Raw genomic sequence first — 19,654 nt, 5'->3', positions numbered from 1 at the left:
CGAGAACAGTTTTGAAAACTCGTGAAAAATTTGAAAGCTCTAATAATTTTTTAAATGAACATTTTTTCAATCTCAAGAACAAAACTTTGAAAAGGTGCTTTTTTTTAAAAAAAACCGAACAAATTTGAAAAGTGCGACCAATTTTTTATTTAAAGAAAAAACATTTTTCGAATTTAAGGAACAATTTTCATAAAACACGAATAAATTTGGAAGCGTGAACATTGTTTGAATCTTGAGAACAAAATTTTGAAAAGGAGAACAATTTTGAAAAATACAAAACAAATTTGAAAGCGGGGACATATTTTTCAAACATGAACATTTTTTGAATTATGAGAACAAAATATAAAAATAGGAACATTCTTATAAAATATGTAAAAAATATTGTTTCAAATTCTGGAACATTTTTTCAAATTACGGAACATTTTTCAAATTCCAAAAGTTTTTCCGAAAATGGAGCATTTTTTCAAATTCCGGAACATTTTTTAAATTCAGAATCATTTTTGCAAATTCTGGAACATTTTTTCAAATACCGGAACATTTTGCAAAGTCCGGAACTTTTTTTTAATTCCGAAACATTTTTTTACATGCTGAAACATTTTTTCAAATTCCGAACATTTTCCAAAGTCCGGAACATTTTTTTCAATTTCCAAAACATTTTCCAAAGTCCAGAACAAATTTTGTAATCGGAAACATTTTTTTGAATTGTGAATAAATTTTGAAACCATGAACATTTTTTGAATTGTGAACAAAGTTAAAATCTAAAAAAAAAACAAGTTTTGAAACTGTGAATATTTGTTAAAAACAAACTTGAGAAAATAAAAGTATTAAAAAGAAAAAGGAAAAAAAAGTAAAAAAGAATACAAAACAGGAGAAAAAACTGAAAAAGGGAGAAAAACAAAAACGAACAAAAAAAACGGTTCAGGAACCTTCTGGAAGGTTCACAAAACCGAGAAAAGCCGCGTGGAACCTTCGAGCGGGTTGCCAAAACCGCAATCAGTGGAACCCTTATGGGTCGGCCTGTCCCTTCCTAGACATGTGCGATACCCCGACACTTTGACGCAGAATGCATCAAATAGCATTTTCCGGAAAAGATAGCATGCGGGCTGGGACCGAAATCGGCCTGCTTAACTCGGCTTGTATTTTCCAGGTAATTAATGTGAACGAAATAACTAAATGTTGGTACTCCCTCCCTTCCTAAATACTCTCTATCTATCAGGTTTTCCCTAACTATAAGTATTTAGATATAGTGATAATATAAGCTTCTTTAGAGATTGCACAAAAGACTACATACAAAGTAAAATGTCACATCCTGTTTTTACTTTACTTCAACTATAGTTTTCAAAATCTGAGTTTATTAAATCTTTTTAAGCAAGTGCTATGAGTGCCATGATCGCCATTGTTTGTGTGTATGATTGAATCAGTGGATCCAAAAACAGCTTTTATAACATGACTTTTTCATAAAAACCTTTTTTCTTATTTTGACTATTTCAAAACCTTGCTTTGGGTTTGCACTACAAGTTCCTGATGTCAAGGCAGTGCCTTTATCCAAAAATGGTAATCTGGTTTTCGAACTATTTTAACTCTCCAATATCATAAAATAATTATTTTACAAAATATTTTCCTATTTTATTTGCATATCCATTTCTGAGGCCAGAAATGATATTTCTGTATGAAAAAAATATTTTTCTGCCTTAGAAAAATCTGAGAATATTTGGAGATACTCAGAGGACATATATTTTCCATGCATAAGATTTTCAACCCCTATTTATGTTCAAAATATTTGAGAAAATCCCTGAAAACCTATTCTGTCTGTTTTGACTTTTTGAAATATTTTCAAACGAAATATCTCCAATAAATTCCCAGAAAATTCTAGCATGCTTCCCAAGCTATATTTGATGGTCATGCCAAGTTTCACCTCATTCCAAGGTGGTTTGGTTCACCAAATAATCCTAAAATCCTCTTTGTCCAGGATCAAGTTGAAGCAACTCTACAAAGCAAAGTTGGTCCAAATGGCTTGAAACTTCGCAGCAGTGCTCAACACCCCAAATGAGGAGTCCTTGCCAAAATGGGATTAGCAGGGATTAATTTACTAACATTACCTTTGGAATGGACAGAACTGCCCATTTGGGGGTGATTTCAAGTTTGCATTGCCAAACTTGTCCAATGAAGCTCAAATTTGGTGGAGCATCATATTTTTGCATCAAACTTAATCCTGTTAACTTGCATCACCAGTGGTAAAAGCGTAGCTACCCCAAACACCTGTCGAACACCTTCTGCCAGCTTAGTAAAACATCACTTACCTCACTCTACACCCATGCACTTTCCTCCAAACTCATATCCCAAGCAGCCAGCACCACTCCTCAACTGCATATGAGTGCCCCCTCTGTGGTTCCAAGCAGAAGAGCCAAAATCTCAATTTTAATTCCTGGACCAAGTCTAGCATCATCTCTCTAATCACTTCCTTTGACCAAAAGTGAGTCCCTTAGCTCTCAAGCAGCTAGGGATGATCTAACCCAACCCCAGGACAAACTAGACATGGCCAAAGCACTCCAAAGCACGCCAGCATGCTGTGGCATGCCAAAATTGCGCTCTGGGCACGTTATAGGGCGCACCTGAGACAAAGGTGGCTAACCCCTGCCGGTTCGAGCCTCCCCTCGATGCCTCTCCACGTCCCCGACAACCCTCCGGCATCAGGGCAGCCTCAGGGCCCCTCCTTCCCCGCTTTGTTGACCGGAGCGACGCTTGCCCACGCACGCCAGATTCGGCCAGAAGAACGCGTCCACACATGCACACATGCTCCTCGCTCTCTCCCCCTCTCAGTGAGTCACAAGGGTCCTAAACCACGTCCGCAATACCGTGGTTTCGACCCCGAGCTCTCTCTGCCTCTCCCGCGAGCCACGGTGTAACCACCAGCTCTTCCCGCTCGGTGCATCGTCGAGGCCTATAAATAGGCCTTCCCCTCGCTCCAACACCCTCACCCCACTCCTCCAGAGCCTAAATCGAGCCCCTAGCCACCCCATTCGAGCACAACGAGCTCCGGTACTCGAGATCGACCGAGGCCCTGATGCTTCGGAGCTCCATCGATCTCGATCTACAGGCCACCTCTCACGCTCCTCTCACCTCCTCCGTGACCGTAGTGAGCTCACGGAGCTTTCCCACCTCTTCCCCAAGCTAATCCCTGCCCGTAGCATCCTCTTCATCCACCTCCCGAATCAGCTCCGCCGCTGCCACCTCGTGTAACGACCAAGATGCGGTCCTTTCCGATCTGGGGGTCGAGGCCCCCGAATAGGAAAGAAGCGCATCTAAGTGTTTCGCAAGCAAGTAAACATAGCACGTAATAATAATTACAGTAGACAATCTGGGATTCAACTGTCTTCTTATTAATAATACAGAGTACAACGCAGATACAAACAAGGTAGTTCCGGTACGGACTACAAAACAAGGAAGATGCTACGCTACCCGCTGCAGGCCCACGATCACGACCATGGCTCAGTCCTCTGGATAGTTCACGTAAAGGCGATCTGTCTCCTCGTCGTACTACCACGCCAGCTGGGTGCCGTCGGGATCATCTGTCTCTGGGGTACCTGTACCTGCTGGGAGTTTCGGAGGAATCCGTGAGCCACGGGGACTCAGCAATCTAAGACCTTGGTGCCAGAACTAGTCATGTTAATGGGTAAGGAAGGGGTGAAGTGTTTCAGGCTGCTGCATCCTAAGATTGAATAAGTGGCTAGCTTACGCAAAGGAGAAGTAACAGTGGTCTACGCTAACGATCGTCAATACTTGATCAGAAAGTGATCCTGAACACCTACCTACGACATTCATAACCCCACCATATTCCCGGTCGAAGAGAGATCTTCGAAGGGACAGTCACGGTTACGCACACAGTTGGCATTTTTATTAGTTTATGTTTAAGTTCTCTAATACCGGATGTTAACAAAATATTCCAAGTTGCCACCTAACCGCGGGCACGGCTTTCCGAAATATTAAACCCTGCAGGGGTGCTCCAACTAGTCCATCACAAACGAACACAGGCCGCAAAGGCATCCTCTATCACGAATCTCGTGATCTCGTCGGATTCCTTAGAGGAAAACCTCAACTCTGGGTGAAACCAAAGCTTCACTGTGATTCCTATATGCAAGATATACCGCTAAGGCAAGACAAGACTAGCAGGACCTCCCGACGTGTCGACGACCCTGATAAGAGCCGCGTATCTCAGTCTCAGGACACGCCGGATGAGTCACACTACAGGTATACCAAACCTCAGGTTGCCCTGTGGTGGCCCCGTAGTCTGCCCAGTTTGGACCAACACTCATGAGGAGCACTGGCCCGGGTTGTTGATTAAGAAACCTCGGGGTAGCTACTCCCTATGCAGATTATTATTAAGTTGTTAGCAAATTAACACCAATGTTGGGTCCTGCCGGACAAGCCTTAACTCTACGCGATTTATCAAGGGGGTCCCCATAACAACCCCGAATGTGTTAGGAGCGATCATTATGGAATCAAACACCGGTAACCGGTAACTAAGGCGGCAATAACGGAACAAGACACCCGGCAAAAGGCTAGGCCTCCCGTCATTTACCAAGTATATAGATACATTAATTAAATAACAGTAATTAATATAATGATATCAAGATCATGTCATCACATGAGTTTAAAACACCTGCAACTAACAATGCTAACATTAGTAGCTGAGCAAGACTACCTAGCCATGCAAGTTTGCTAGGAAAGAGTAACGTGTTTAGGCTCATAGCATGTGAAGAGGAAATATATTTTCAGAGGTAGGCAGCGAGCAATTTGACATGGAAACGAAACTAACATAACAAGTCTAGAGATGGGATCAAGGTCATATCATCTTGCATGTGATATCCTCAGCTTGGAATGGTTCTGGATCGTCCTGCACGTACTCTCCTGACTCCACGTATTCGTTCTCCGCTCCCGGTGCTACCCAACATAAGAATAACATCCAATGAACAGCAACACCACAAAATGCAACAATCACATGATGCATGAGATGAAAGTTGAGGATGCACCACTATTTCTATCACTAGCACAAGCAAAATAAACTACAACAAGTTTCTGTACAGAACTTTGCACTAACTATTTGGACATGCATGAGAATGATATGAACAGATGCAGCTCGTAAAAACAGTGCAAAACCATATAAAGAACTTTGTTAACGGAGCTACGGATCAACGGGAATCAACGAAACAAGATATGAAGCTCTACGTGAAAGATTCAACACCACACACACAATTGGCACAAATCTGGTATTACCAGGTTGCCAAGACATATATTAACCCAACATGAATGAAATGGAGCAAGGTAGAACACCACAACAACAATTAAGCGCAAAATTTGAACAAAATGGCAAAACTACGCAATCTGCCAGTTTCTGCATCTTAGCTATTTGTGAGCAACATGCAACATAGCTACAGGTCTTCAAATATGACAAATAATATATGTGGCTGTTGCAAACCAAGAACACTACAAGCCCCAGCAAGAATCACAGCAAAAGGAATTAAACTCTAGAAGATACAAGGCCACAAACTTTCCCAAAACCATCAGATCTCAGGGACTTAGTGAAAATTCCTGCACCTGAGTTTCTGTTTCTGTTCTGAAGCTTTTTGACAGCAATCAAAACACAATCTACTGGACTCCAAATGACTTGAACATTGACAGGAAGCTTCACAAACATACCAGGTTCAAAACGCTAGCACTGAACTAAGTCCAGTTCTCAACAGAATGACCAGCAGATCCTCATCTATAGGGGAAGAAAATGTTTCCAGCATTCCAGACTTAGTGAAATTTACAGAGTTCAAAAATCTGGAATTTTCCAGCCACATGCCCACTTTGTCTAGGCATAGATTGCACACACATGTCACCAAGAGGTGATTGACACCACTATGGTGTTGAGTACAAACCCCTACTACTAACACACAAAGATCCATGCCCTTGGGCTCCATCTATTAACATGGAAACAAAGCCCAAACTTTCAACAAAGTGCAAATGCAATTCCATAAGGTATGCTTTTACGATGACAAATACATAGGTGAATCTTATGTGCACAATGACAAAGTGACATGGGGGTTTGAACCCCATGTTTGTGTCATGCACATCAACAACACCCACACCCATATCACAAAATTACTAGTATCAAGCACATCACAATGGGACTCTAAGCTAACAAGAGAGTATGCACACCCCCACATATGGGCATGTGATGGTGCACACTCTCACATATATTCCACTTCATTCACAACAACATCATGCTCTTAAACCTAAGAGCAACAAGAGGGGGAAAAAACTAAGCAAGTAACTTGGTAGCATCACCTCTCAAACACTTTTAGTAGGTACCACAAGTGGGGTGCACTCACAACAACATCATCTCCATACCTACCCCATCAACTCCACTTACAACCTCTATGCACAAATGCCTATTTGCAAACAACATGAACTACAAGACCACATACACATTTATGCCCTACATACATGCTCTCTCTCACCCTCCATCAAACAACGGGGAAGAAAAGTTATATAAGAACATCTGCAACCTAGTGATCTAGGCTTAGAGTAGCAAACAAAGGAAGGGAGGAACAAAACAAAAAAAATCAGCAAGAAATAAAAGGAAAAATATATGGGGTTTCTTTGGGATTTGAACCCCAGATCCCCTGATACAACACCCCACAATACATCCACTGCGCTGCTGCACAAGCTATTGACAGGAGAAGGGAATCGCAGGGTAAATTGCCTGCAGTCCACTGATACGAAAAAAATCAAAACAAAAACAACAAAAGGCACTGAGGGGGGGGGGACTTGAACCCACGCCCTCCTACAGGCGCATGCATATGACAGTGCCATACTACCATCAGACTATGGTTCGATGACTGGCAAGATCGGGAAGGGGAAACAGAAGGACCAACTCCGCTGCAGAGGAGAGCTCCGCCGTCGGCCGGACCAGAGAGGGCTGGCGGCGCCACTCTCGTCTACCACCGGCAGGGGTAGCTCCTGGCGGGGGACGCGGGAACCGCAGGGGTTCCATTCCCGCCCTGAGCACGGGAAAAGGCTCCCCTTTGGCTGCCCGGAACTGCACCGGAGTTCCCTGCTGCTGCTGTTGCTAAATCTGCTCCGGTGTGCTACTGCTGCTACTGCAAACGCTGCACCCGGCTGCTGCTGCTGCTGCTACACAGGGGGTGCGCTGGCTACGAGGAGGGCACCCCTGCTGCTGCCGACTCCGGCGAGCCCCACGAGCACCCCAACCCGGCACCCCACGCACACACAAAACGCGAACCCTCTCTGCTGCTACCCAGCTCGCCGGCGAACGAAACGGAGGAAGGCGACGGAGGAGGAAGTAGGGTCCACAGGGGATGCTTCCCTGCCTCGAGGCCGCCCTAGTGCTGGAACCACGACGAGCAGAGCTGTTGTCTAAGCCAGCAGCTCTCTGCTACTGAGCCCGAGCGAACGAAACGGCGACTCGAGCCCATGCGCGCGTAGGGAAGGAAGGAAACGTCTACGGCTGCTCATCGAGGGAAGACGAGGGAGGAGGGCGGCGCGGCGCTGGTCGCTGCAGGAAGACAAGGGAGGAGGGCGTCGCTGCAGGAAGACGAGGAAGGAGGCGCACGTCGGGGACGTCGAGGAAGAAGCTCCGGCTTCGGCTCCACGCGAAAATGGGACCCCTCCTGGGTCCTCTTGCCTGCGCAGCGGCGGGGAGGCGATGGGGTGGCCGCTACGCCGGCGACGAGCTCGACCCGAAGCTGGCCATGGCTTGGGGACGACCTCGAGGTCTCTGGCGGCGCAGGAGGAAGAAGAGGAGGGAGAGGAGGAACCCTAACTCCTGGGGGAGGGAGAGGAGCGCTTTTATGAGCCTCGGGGGACGAGCTCGAACCGCAGGATCAAGGAGAAAGCGATCGAGAGGTGGAGTTTTGGTCGTACTGCATGACGTCGCCAGGAGGAAGAAGGACTCGTCGAGCGGGCTGCTGGAGCGAATGCACTTGGGCCAGGGAAGAGGGTTATGGCCCAAGTTGGCTCTAGGTAGAGAGAAAGAATTCCTGGGATTGATTTCTAATAGAAGTAGGGCCTGAAAGAAAAGAAATATACACAGCCACCTAGTAGGGAAAAAATAAAGGAAAAAAAAATCCCCCTGGTCTTGGAAAAATATGACCTAATAAAATAAAATAGGAACACAATATTTGGAGCCTTTCGAAATAAATGCAAAACAGTAATTAATCTACTGTTTTGGGTTTATTTGCACCTTTATAAATCAAAGATCAAATCAGCAAAATTGCACCTCCTCATAATCACAATTAACTCTAAACACAAGACATTTTAGAATCATTTTTGGGAAGAAGGAATTTTGACATGGAATAATAGGAGGGAAAAAGGAGTTTAAATAGCAAGAGCTTAAAATGACTAGCACTCACTCCTACATTACACACACCACTATCACATGCATCACAAGATAGTGCAATACCACCACATAACCCTAGCAAGATCACATGCACTCATAACACCACAACACTACTCCTAGTAAGAACATATGCAACATGATCATGACATGCAATCATAAGGTATGGCAAGGAATGATATGTTATGCATGCATGCAAGGGAAGTAAGTACTAAGGAACACACATGAAATCATGGCTCAAAATGATATCATCACAATTTCTGACAAGGTGGCCCCACATGGGAGGTTACAAAAAGGGAAAGTCCTACACTTGGGGCATTACACCTCGTCACCGGTGACCTAGGGCCTGCCCGTCGACCCTTCGACCATCAGCAGGTAGGCGGCGACGTGTTGGTTCCATTCCTGCCGTCGTTGGGGCATGAGGGCGTCGGTGTCGCCACCGGCGTGCCTCCCCTCCCTGTGTCCAGGGGAGGAAGACGGTCCCGACATGTGTGCCCCACCTGTCGGTGGCTCATCACTCCCCTCTATCCTCTCTCAGCCGCTTACCGCTGGGGCCCGCACGTCAGGTTTGAACCCGACGGCGTGCGCGCCTGGGCGGGCTGGCCAGTTGGGCCGGCCCAGCCACAGGCCGAGCCAGGCCAGGGCTGAGCCCCTTTTCATTTTTGATTTTATTCTATTTTAAAAGGTTTGTGTACGATTTTCTATTTAATTAAATTTAATTATTTTCCACCACAATTCTTCTAAAAATGAGTAGAATTTAATAGAGCTATTGAACAAATTTTTATGACAACTTTTCAGTATAGTTATAGTTAGAAGGCTTATTTTGAATACTTTAGCTCGTGTTAAATTGATTTTAAAAACAATCTTTTCACCAAAACCAGAGACAAATATTTTTTAAACTATAAAATAGATTTATCAGAAGAGGTTAGCATTTTTAAAGTGAGTTTGTGTTTTGTTTTTGAGTGAGCTACTTATTTTATTATTGTTATTACGACGATAGATTCCATGTTTGACGAAGGAGTCGGACTCGAAGACCCCGGATACTTAGCTGATCAAGGCAAACAACCCTTTGACCATGTTTGAGCAAATATTATGTTGCATGCTAGTAGAGCAATTATTCTCATTGCATATGATCATGAATATGCGGTAAATCATCGATATGATGTTTCTGATGGCTCCTCCGGAGCACTTGCATTTGAGCATGATCCTACCACCTATGAGGGTCACGCTAATGTCATGTTGACAAGTAGAAAATAGGGCTAATCATAGTAGAAGCATGAGCATGATGATGGTAAATATCAAAGGTTTATGAAAACCCCGTCGGGTGCCACTAATGCCCGAGGGTGATGATGAGTTAGGTGGCCACTTGTGAAGCAGTGCTGCACGGGGTATATTTGGTGTGAGTGGTTTCGAAAACATGATTAGATTTGTGATGTGTCGACCGTCCCAACCTTAAATGTATGACCACGATGCCTCTTTATGGGACGGGGTTGTGTTGATTACTTTGATCGGTGCTAGCAAAGATCCACATTACTAGTGGCGGGAGTGATATGTGGTCACTCTCGTGACGGGGTCGTACCAGGTAAGTCAATTATGTCGTTTTTACGTGTTCCGTGCACACCGTTGGTCCCCGCATGGATGATACCGTCCAGAGTTGGTGCTCATAAGACGTACATCATGTGGGTTGGGTACCAATCGAGTGGAACTCTTTGTCTAGTATCGTGAGGGGAAAGGCATTGATGGGGTACTTACCTCGAGTATGTTATATACCGCGAGTCGTGGATGACGTGGAAGTTTCCCGGATCTCGTGGGTACAACGTACTACCTCTGCAGAGTGTAAAACTATTCGAATAGCCGTGTCCACGTTCAAGGACGGTTGGGTGATGCTCCTTAAACTATGTCGAGTCGTTTCCGCATAAACCAAGTGTGTGTGTGTGTGTGTGTGTGTGTGTGTGTGTGTGTGTGTGTGTGTGTGTGTTTAATGGTGTTATCTGAAAGAGTTGATATGACCAAGTTTGGTGACTTGGCATATTGGGTGAAGCCGAAGTGTTTAGCCCACAACAGATATGTTGATATGTGTAACCTGTTCTTCTAAATACCATCTAGCTTATGTTGCACATCCATCTATGATCATGCTTATTTACAATCAAGTTTCTTTCCACCAATATTGTATATTACTTGTTATCATACCAACTGCATTATCCATATCATGGGTTATTTGCGAGTACATTCAAAGTACTCACTGGCTTGCCACTGGTTATGTTATTGACCAGACATGGAAGAACCGGAGTTTGGAGAAGAATTCGTCATCAGAGACGGACATGCGAACTAGGACGCTTCCCAGTCAGAATGCATGTTGGTGTAGGCTGATGGCATGGGCTCCTGTTTAGCCCCAAGATTTTCGCTAGTAGATGTATCGGTGTGATTGGCCTTATAGGCCCTACCTATGTGAACTTGACCTTGACGGTCATCTGTTGTAATAATCGGTATGTTGGATGTAAGACTATTTATATTCAGTATATGTGTGTTCAGTGAGCACTGATCTCTGGGATCGCTAAGCACGTTCATTTGACGATCTCGACTCGTAAGTCGGGGTCCCCACAAAGCTGGTATCAGATCCATCCTGACCGTAGGAAGCCTTAGGTAGCATGGACAATAGCCGAGACGAGTAGTATACTCAGCCCTTACACTTGAGATTTTCTACACCCTACTACCATTTCATACCACCCACAAAATTTCTAACCCTCTCCTACAACCTTGTAGATGGCCGTCGTACCTGAGATGCTTCTGGAGACGGGCATTCCCCTACTCTTGGGAGACAGCCTGGATAAGTGTCAAGTACGTTGCACGCCCATTTTTCTCTACCACGAGCACTGGGTCAACGCCGACACAAAGGAATATCACATGGACGTGATAGTGAAGGCAAACGACTCCCCGACTAGCTCGTTCTTTGAAGGACAACAGATGGAGAATCTGATGTTGGCAGTAGAGACAACCGCACGAGAGGTGCTCGTGCATCTCCGCGACATCCTTCCCGAGATGGCCAACGAGCCGGCTACTCGTCACTGATGTTTGATGTGTATCCCTTGCAACGGCGCCAGAAATAGTTGTGTCGACGGCACCAGGAATCCTTCAGCTACGGCTATGCCTTAAGGGACTTCCTAGGCAAGTATGCAAAGGATTTACCCCGTGGCCTTGGAGCCTTGCGTTGGTGTTCCCTCGAAGCGGAAAGGGTGATGTAGCACAGCGACAGTAAGTATTTCCCTCAGTTTGAAAACCAAGGTATCAATCCGGCGGAAGAGTATCTCAAGATCCTGCACAAACACAAAAGCTTGCACCCAACGCTATGAAGGGGTTGTCAATCCCTTATAGATTGTTTGCCAAGTGAGAACTGAAAGCAACAAAGTAACAAAGCAAAGTAAAAGCGGAGATGTAAACAATGGATGTGAATAGACCCGGGGGCCGTAGTGTTTACTAGTGGCTTCTCTCATGAAAGCAAGTAGACGATGGGTGAACAAATTACTGTCGAGCAATTGATAGAACTGTGCAGAGTCGTGATGATATCTATGCAATGATTATTTCTATAGGCACCACGTCCGAAACAAGTAGACCGATACTTTCTGCATCTACTACTATTACTCCACACGTCGACCGTTATCCAGCATGCATCTAGTGTATTAGGTCCATAAGAACAGAGTAACGCCTTAAGCAAGATGACATGATGTAGAGGGATAATCTCAAACCAATAATAAAAACCCCATCTTTTTACCCTTGATGGCAACTGCTTGATGTGTGCCTTGCTGCCCCTACTGTCACTAGGAAAGGTCACCACATGGCAGAACCCAAAACCAAGCACTTCTCCCATTGCAAGAATCATAGATCTAGTTGGCCAAACAAAACCCAAGACTCGGAGAGACTTACAAGGATATAAAATCATGCATATCAGAAATCAGCAAAGACTCAAATATATATCATAGATAATCTGATCACAAGTCCACAATTCATTGGATCTCGACAAACACACTGCCAAAGAAGATTACATCGGATAGATCTCCATGAAGATCATGGAGAACTTTGTATTGAAGATCCAAGAGAGAGAAGAAGCCATCTAGCTACTAACTACGGACCCGTAGGTCTGAAGTGAACTACTCACGAGTCATTGGAGGGGCGATGATGATGATGAAGAAGCCCTCCAACTCCAAAGTCCCCTCCGACAGGGTGCCGGGAAGGGTCTCCAGATGAGATCTCGCGGAAACGGAAGCTTGCGGCTGCGGAAAAGTATTTTCGAGGCTCCCCTGATTTTTTTGCGGATTATTTGGAAATTTATAGGCCAAAGACCTAGGTCAGGGGGCGGCCAGGGAGGCCACAAGACTGCCCACCGCCGCCTCCCCTGGTGGCGGAGTGGGGGCTTGTGGGCTCCCTGGAGCCCACCTGGCTTGGCCCAAAAGCCCCCTAGACTTCTTCCGTTCGGGAAAAAGAATTTCTGGGTTTTTCTTCCGTTTGGACTCCGTTCCAAAATCAGATCTGAAAAGAGTCAAAAACACGGGAAAACAGGAACTGGCACTTGGCACTGAATTAATAAGTTAGTCCCAAAAAAGATATGATAAGGTACATAAATCATACAAAGAAGGCAAGATAACAACATGAAACCATAAAAAATTATAGATATGTTTGAGACGTATCAAGCATCCCCAAGCTTAACTCCTGCTCGTCCTCGAGTAGGGAAGTGATAAGAATGAATTTTTGATGCTTTCATGCTACCTAGCATAGGTGTCCTTTGTAGTTCCTCTTATGTGACGTGAATCTTCAGATCCATTAGATTCAAAACAATAGTTTGCTATTGACGTGGAAACAATAATAATTCAAGCAAACTAGCAAAGTAATCATGAACTTTCAAAATAACAAGGCCAAAAGAAAGTTATCCCTACAAAAGCATATAGTCTGGCTATGCTCTATCATCATTGCACAACGAATTTAAATCATGCACAACCCCGGTATTGGCCAAGTAATTGTTTCACACCTTTACTTTCTCAAACATTTTCAACTCTCACGCAATACATGAGCGTGAGCCATGGTTATAGCACTATAGATGGTGTGGAATGTGGTGGGGGTTGCAAGACAAAAAAGGAGAAGATAGTCACATTAACTAGACATATCAATGAGCTGTGGAGATGCTCATCAATAGATATCAATGTGAATGAGTAGGGATTGTCATACAAATGATGCACTAGAGCTACAAGTATGTGAAAGCTTTTAAAGAAAACTAGTGGGTGTGCATCCAACTTGCTTGCTCACGAAGACCTAAGGCAATTTTGAGGAAGCCTATCATTGGAATATACAAGCCAAGTTATATAATGAAAATTTCCCACTTGCTATATGGTGGTGACAAAACGAGAGACTCTAAATCATGAAGATCATGGTGCTTAGTATGCACAAGTGTGAAAAAAGGTGGTAGCATTGTACCTTCTCTCTTTTTCTCTTTTTTTGGTGGGCTCTTTGGACTCTTTTTTTAATTTTGGTGGGCTTATTTGGCCTATTTTATTTCCTCACATGGGACAATGCTCCATTGATGATGATCACCACACTTTCAACTCAAAACTAAGAGTAACGATGATTCTATATGGAATGCCTTCGGTAATGTACCGTGGCAATGATATAGCATGGCATAGACATCAATGGAAACATCATGCTAGCTATCTTACGATCATGCAAAGGCAATGTAGACGTGGTGGCACATATCATGGTGGTAGTTGCATGGCAATATATATCGGAATGACTTTGAAAAAGCCATAGTAGGTAGGTATGGTGGCTGTTTTGAGGGAGGCTAATGGTGGGTTTTGTGCACCGGCGAAAGTTGCGCGACACTAAGAAGATAGTGATGGTGGAAGGTGAAAGTGCATCTAAACCATGGACTCAACATTAGTCATGAAGAACTCATATACTTGTTGCAAAAGTTTTATTAGTAATCGAAACAACGCATTCAACGCATACTCCTAGGGGAAGGGTTGGTATGTATAAACCATCGTGCGATCCCGACCGGCACGCAAAGGATGACAATCAATATACTAATCATGCTCAGACTTCATCACATAGCGGTTCACTATACGTGCATGCTACGGGAATCACTAACTTCAACACAAGTATTTCTAGATCCACAAAACCTTACTAGCATGACTTCAATATTACCATAACCACAACTGAAAACTAATTGAGATGAATCAAACTTCTCTAACTATTCAATGCACATGAAGGTGGAAGTTTTCGTATCCCTTTGGATAACTACCCCTTTTGAGACTACTCTCAAAGCATAGATCAACTACCAAGCCACGCACCGCTGTGCTCTAAAAGATATAAGTGAAGCACATAGAGCAAAAGTATCTAGCTCAAAAGATATAAGTGAAGCACATGTGAGCTGAATTGTCTACCAAAAGATATAAGTGAAGCTCAACAAAATCACGGTGAGTGAATGTCTCTCTCTCTCTAGGTGTGCAGCAAGGATGATTGTGACACAACAAAAATAAAAGACTCCTACAATACAAGACGCTCCAAGCAAAAACACATAACATGTGGTGAATAAAAATATAGCCCCAAGTAACGTTACCGATGGATCGAAGACGAAAGAGGGGATGCCTTCCCGGGGCATCCCCAAGCTTAGGATTTTACGACATACTTGAATCTCTTGGAGTGCCTTGGACATCCCCAAACTTGAGCGTTTGCTACTCTTTATCTCTTTGTCCATGAGAAATTCACCCAAAACTTGAAAACTTCACAACACGAAACTTAAACAGAAACTCGTGATAACATTAGTACAAGAAAGCAAACCACCACTTCCTTAGGTACTGTAGAAAACTTAAATTCTACTTGTGCTGATGTTGGGTTACTGTACTTTCAATCTTCCATGGCTAATACCCCCCGATACTATCCATAGTTTCATCAAAATAAGCAACCAACACAACAAAAACAGAATCTGTTAACAGCAGACCTGTCTGTAGCAATATGTATGTTTCGTATACCTATGGTACTTCCAAAATTCTGAAAAATTACTGAAGTCTGAAGAATTTGCGTAGCAATCAGCAGCAAAAAGAATCAACTCAAAATCTCTTACAGAAAAAAATGAAAATTCTTTTCGTGAGCAGAAAGTTTCTGTCTTTTCCAGCGTGACCAAACGATCATCCTCAAGACTAATCATAACGGTTTTGCTTGGCACAAATGCAAAAAGAAACACAAAAAACACAATCATAACAGAATTATGAAAGTGTGGAAAACACAAAATAGAAAGAAAAAGGATAGATTCGTTGGGTTGCCTCCCAACAAGCGCTTTTGTTTAACGCCCTTAGCTAGGCAAAAGTGATGGAATCACGTATAGTCATCTTTGGTGCTCAAACCATAGGTAGCCGTCATCATAGATTCATAAGGCAATCTTATTTTCTTTCTAGGAAATTGCTCCATTCCCTTCTTTAAGATAAATTGAAATCTAATATTCCCTTCCTTCATATCGATGATAGCACCAATAGTCCTTAGGAAAGGTCTACCAAGAATAATGGGACATGAAGGATTGCAATCTATGTCAAGTACAATGAAATCCACGGGGTACATAGTTCTTATTTGCAAAAATAAGAACATCATCCATCCTCCCCATGGGCTTCTTGACGGTAGAATCTGCAAGATGCAAATTAAGAGAACACTCTTCAATCTCATGAAAACCAAGAATATCACATAAAGACTTTGGAATCGTGGAAACACTAGCACCCAAATCACACAAAGCATTGCACTCATAGTTTTTGATCTTGATTTTGATAGTAGGTTCCCACTCATCATGAAGTTTTCTAGGTATAGAGACTTCTAGTTCGAGCTTCTCTTAAAGAGATTTCATCATAGCATCTACGATATGGGCGGTAAAGGCTTTGATTTGGCTATAAGCATGTGGAGAGTTTGCAATGGATTGCATCAAAGAAATGCATTCAAACAAGGAGAAATTATCATAATTGGATTCCTTGAAATCCAAAGTGGGAGTTTCATTACTACCCAAAATTTTGACTTCTTCTACTCCACTCTCCACACCTTTATCATCAAGATAGGTGGACTCCGAATCACTAGGGCGTTTTTCAACCAAAGTGGATTCATATCCAGCCCCTCCATAAGTAGGTTTGACACGCGGAAACAAAGATTCAATAGGAGACACACCAAGCACTTTAAGATCTTCATGATTTTCATCACAAATTTCAGGTTTAGCTGCCATCTTATTGACTAAGGTAGCCTGTTTGTCAGAAATTTGGCCCACCAATTTTTCAAGATGAGAAAACTGGGAACTGAGTGCATGGAAATCATTGGCCATATCATCGACCTCTTTGTTCAAGTAGACCAAAAAGGAATTTTGCTCTTTTAATTCCCTACGGAAGTAACTATTTTGGTCAAACTGTGAAGACATGAAACCTTTGACATTAGTTTCAATCTCCTCCAATTTTCAGAATTAGTTTGGTTTGTCCATGAGGAAAAATCTCTCACGAACAAACCTAGGAGCAGGCGGCGAAAGGGAAAGGCAAAAAGCAAAAGAAAACAGCGAAGGAGAAAGGCGAATGAAAACGACAAATGTGAAGTGGGGGAGAGGAAAACGAGAGGCAACTGGCAACAAAAGTAAATGCAAGAGAATAGATTGTGAGACCTACTTAGATAGATCTTGATTTCTCCTCCCCGACAATGGCGCCAGCAATACTTCTGATGTTTGTTGTGTATCCCTTGCAACGGCGCCCGAAATAGTTGTGTCGACGGCACCAGGAATCCTTCAGCTACGGCTACGCCTTAAGGGATTTCCTAGGCAAGTATGCAAAGGATTTCCCCCGTGGCCTTGGAGCCTTGCGTTGGTGTTCCCTCGAAGTGGAAAGGGTGATGTAGCACAACGACGGTAAGTATTTCCCTTAGTTTGAGAACCAAGGTATCAATCCGGCGGAAGAGTATCTCAAGATCCTGCACAAACACAAAAGCTTGCACCCAACACTATGAAGGGGTTGTCAATCCCTTATAGATTGTTTGCCAAGTGAGAACTGAAAGCAACAAAGTAACAAAGCAAAGTAAAAGCGGAGATGTAAATGATGGATGTGAATAGACCCGGGGGTCGTAGTGTTTACTAGTGGCTTCTCTCATGAAAGCAAGTAGACGGTGGGTGAACAAATTACTGTCGAGCAATTGATAGAACTGTGCAGAGTCGTGACGATATCTATGCAATGATTATTCTATAGGCATCACATCCGAAACAAGTAGACCGATACTTTCTGCTTCTACTACTATTACTCCACACGTCGACCGCTATCCAGCATGCATCTAGTGTATTAAGTCCATAAGAACAGAGTAACGCCTTAAGCAAGATGACATGATGTAGAGGGATAATCTCAAACCAATGATAAAAACCCCATCTTTTTTACCCTTGATGGCAACTGCTTGATGTGTGCCTTGCTGCCCCTACTGTCACTGGGAAAGGTCACCACATGGCAGAACCCAAAACCAAGCACTTCTCCCATTGCAAGAATCATAGATCTAGTTGGCCAAACAAAACCCAAGACTCGGAGATACTTACAAGAATATCAAATCATGCATATAAGAAATCAGCAAAGACTCAAATATATATCATAGATAATCCGATCACAAGTCCACAATTCATCGGATCTCGACAAACACACCGCCAAAGAAGATTACATCAGATAGATCTGCATGAAGATCATGGAGAACTTTGTATTGAAGATCCAAGAGAGAGAAGAAGCCATCTAGCTACTAACTACGGACCTGTAGGTCTGTAGTGAACTACTCACGAGTCATTGGAGGGGCGATGATGATGATGAAGAAGCCCTCCAACTCCAAAGTCCCCTCCGGCTGGGTGCCGGGAAGGGTCTCCAGATGAGAACTCGCGGAAACGGAAGCTTGCGGCGGCGGAAAAGTATTTTCGAGGCTCCCCTGATTTTTTGCGGAATATTTGGGAATTTATAGGCCAAATACCTAGGTCAGGGGGCGGCCAGGGAGGCCACAAGCCTGCCCACCGCCGCCTCCCCCTGGTGGCGGACTAGGGGCTTGTGGGCTCCCTGGAGCCCACCTGGCTTGACCCAAAAGCCCCGTGGACTTCTTCCGTTCGGGAAAAAATCATTTCGGGGTTTTTCTTCTGTTTGGACTCTGTTCCAAAATTAGATCTGAAAAAAGTCAAAAATACAGAAAAAACATGAACTGGCACTTGGCACTGAATTAATAAGTTAGTCCCAAAAAAGATATAAAAAGGTACATAAAACATACAAAGAAGGCAAGATAACAGCGTGAAACCATCAAAAATAATAGATACGTTTGAGACATATGAGTCACCTTCCTTTTATTAAGGACGGGATTGGCGGGAGCTGGACTCTTAACCCATCCTCGGAGGATGGGACGCCACTTAGATTTCAGACCTACTTCAGCCTCTCCGCCGACACCTTGACTCACCTTCTAATCACGGAGTCCGTGACGCTTTGCCAAGAACTGCACCAAGGCAACGATCTACTTTGCCTGGAAAAGATGAAGAACCACAAGGTCAAGAACGAAGGAGCACTCGGAGGGCAGTCAACCATTGCCTTCCGAGGAGGGTGTGACAGCCCGATGCCGACGTTCCAAAAGATTCCCCTTCTATTCCATTTCCGTCGTGTGATTATTTTTATTTGTCGCATCATCATCGATCATGCCCATCATCTGCATCTGCATGGCATCCCGTAGTCGGACCCTGCTCTTTCATGATAATGATGTATTGTACTGATGTGACTCAGATGTAGCTTGTGGCAAGTGTAAGACAATTCTATATATATATATCTCTTCTTTTCAGTACAAGTACTTGTAACGATATCCGTTCTTGTGAAACGACAAGATGCGCTTCTATCCCTGACGAGGCCCTCATGCCAAATTGAGGATAGGGTCGCATCTTGGGCGTGACAAGTTGGTATCAGAGCAGTACCGACCTAGGAGCCCCCTTGATTGATCGAACTTGGCCGAGTCGAATCTAGTGAAAAACTGCTTTGAGTCTAGTTATATATCACAGAGTAGGATTCTTTTTTCTCCTCTTCTATGCTCTGGTGAGGAATCTTGACGTAATAATTTATTCTACTCCTCTTCTCACTCCAATTTTTTTTAGGATCACGCGGATATTTTTGGAATCTATATGATGCCGATGTGACGGAGTTCTGTCTTGGTGCCTCCTGTCTGACTTGATTTCTTCCGGGGAGTTGAGCTCCAGGGGATTCTTGAGCA

The sequence above is a fragment of the Hordeum vulgare genome, chromosome 7H (assembly GCF_904849725.1).
Source record: "Hordeum vulgare subsp. vulgare chromosome 7H, MorexV3_pseudomolecules_assembly, whole genome shotgun sequence".
Lineage (NCBI taxonomy): Eukaryota > Viridiplantae > Streptophyta > Magnoliopsida > Poales > Poaceae > Hordeum > Hordeum vulgare.
Note: the sequence above shows the minus strand (reverse complement) of the source record.